This window comes from Diaphorina citri, unplaced genomic scaffold, assembly GCF_000475195.1.
Source record: "Diaphorina citri unplaced genomic scaffold, Diaci psyllid genome assembly version 1.1 scaffold1941, whole genome shotgun sequence".
NCBI classification, from domain to species: domain Eukaryota; kingdom Metazoa; phylum Arthropoda; class Insecta; order Hemiptera; family Psyllidae; genus Diaphorina; species Diaphorina citri.
The window spans coordinates 26,630-28,873 of record NW_007379367.1 but is presented as its reverse complement, the minus strand read 5'-3'; the positions used below and the strand labels follow the sequence as shown (position 1 = coordinate 28,873).

The 2,244-nt window shown below is 42.3% G+C and overlaps 1 long non-coding RNA gene across 2 annotated transcripts; it reads left to right on the top strand.

The window, feature by feature from the left end:
• The first annotated feature begins 826 nt into the window (after positions 1-826).
• LOC103517734 lies at positions 827-1,900 on the top strand. 2 transcript variants are annotated; one of them, XR_541820.3, is made up of 3 exons: positions 827-974; positions 1,255-1,355; positions 1,686-1,709. It is a non-coding gene; the product is annotated as an uncharacterized LOC103517734 (long non-coding RNA). The 2 variants fall into 2 exon arrangements; XR_541821.3 differs by lacking the exon at positions 1,686-1,709 and adding an exon at positions 1,832-1,900 and having other exon boundaries at positions 830-974.
• Positions 1,901-2,244: the final 344 nt, after the last annotated feature.

The following is a 2,244-nucleotide window of genomic DNA, read 5'->3' as shown; positions in this document are numbered from 1 at the left end:
TGTGCTTGGCTTTCGGGGTGCAATCAGCCTCGTGAGGACAATAATAATAATAGTGCTTATTTATACTGCTCGCATAGGACTGAAAAGTCCCTTTACTCCAGCAGTAGGCTACTACTATTACTGTGGTCAAATTCTCAAATTATATGAGGATAAAATTCAATACCTCGGCTGGGATTGAACCCACGCCCTCCTGTTTACCAGGCGAGCGCCTTGACCACTACACCACCGAGGCAGGTAATGGTAATTTAAGACAATGGAGTAGCTTCTTTAATCGAGTAGCAACTAGCAACCATCGGCGGCAGTACCAGTGTAAAAAGATTGATGATGAATGAGAGTTATCTTTTAAAAGCTTGGTTGGTAGAGCGACTGCCTTGTAAGCGCTAGGTCGCGGGTTCGATTCCCACGAGGATCGTATTTTATCCTGAAGGGATAGTGTTTGTTCTCGGAACGGCTGGCTTTCTCCTATCCTGTCTTCCTTCTCTCTTCGATATCGGGACGATAAGACCTTACCAGTTAAAGTTCCCTTTATCAAACCTCTTAAAAAAAAACTGATTTTAGGTATGTATACTGTATCGAATGACAACGCTGTATCAGAGCAGTAAGTTAAACACATTCTAATTGTGTCTCTCTTCTATTTCAGATGTAATGCACGCGGGTTCGATTCCCACGAGGATCGTATTTTATCCTGAAGGGATAATGTTTGTTCTCGGAACGGCTGCCTTTCTCCTATCCTGTCTTCCTTCTCTCTCCGATATCGGGACGATAAGACCCTACCAGTTAAAGTTCCCTTTATCAAACCTCTTAAAAAAAAAACTGATTGATTTTATACTGTATCGAATGGCAACGCTGTATCAGAGTAGTACGTTAAACACATTCTAATTGTGTCTCTCTTCTATTTCAGATGTAATGCCAAACCCAATCAGACCCTGTTCATCATTGGTGCTAACAGAGGCAATGGTTTAGCCGCTATCCAGGTGGGCAAAGCCTATGGTCTGACGGTATTTGCTTCGGTAGGATGTCCTGTGGGCGTTTCCAAAGCTTATGAGTTTGGCGCAGACTACGTGGTGGATCACACGTAAGTACGAACTAAGAGGAGAATGTACGAACTAAGACGAGTGTGTACGAACTAAGACGAGTATGTAATGTACCAATAAACAGAGAGTAGGGCAACGTCTACCTAGAGAACTATAAACAGGGAGTAGACTAGTTCAAATTCCCTCACGCTATATCAATAGCGAAGGTTGAGTGCGAAAGGTGGGCAAAGCCTATGGTCTGACGGTATTTGCTTCGGTAGGATGTCCTGTGGGCGTTTCCAAAGCTTATGAGTTTGGCGCAGACTATGTGGTGGATCACACGTAAGTACGAACTAAGACGAGAATGTACGAACCAAGACGAGTATGTACGAACTAAGACGAGTATGTACCAATAAACAGAGAGTAGAGCAGCGTCTAGCTAGGGAACTATAAACAGGGAGTAGACTAGTTCAAATTTCCTTATGATATATCAATAGCGAGGGTTGAGTGCGAAGGGCATCCACTCGGAAAATTTTGTTTAGCCAAAATCAGTTGGCCTCATAGCGATCACTCTAAAGCTGATTGAGAGGCCGACGACAAACGAAAAAGAAGAATTAATGGGTAATAGTAATAGTCTATAAAAAAAGTATTTTATTTTATTTTCATCCTCAGAGATCCTAAATTCCGTGAGAAAGCACTCTAAAGCTGATTGAGAGGCCGACGACAAACGCCGACCCCATCTGAACATGGGAAAAGGCGAAGAAAAAGAAGAATTAATGGGTAATAGTATAAAAAAAGTATTTTTTTTTCGTCCTCAGAGATCCTAAATTTCGTGAGAAAGCCAAGGAGCTGAATAATAATGAGAACTTTGATATAATACTGGAATAGTGGTCAAGGCGCTCGCCTGGTAAACAGGAGGGCGTGGGTTCAATCCCAGCCGAGGTATTATCGCCAAATCCGCGAACATAATCGCCAAATCCGCGAACATAATCGCCAAATCCGCGAACATAATCGCGAAATCACATAGGAACGATAGGTGATAGGTAACATACCTATTATTAAAAACAGATAAACAAAATACAGTACAGTAATAGTAGTAGCCTACTGCTGGAGTAAAGGGACTTTTCAGTCCTATGCGAGCAGTATAAATAAGCACTATTATTATTATTGTCCTCACGAGGCTGATTGCACCCCGAAAGCCAAGCACAGAGCCGAAAAAACTTCGGAAATG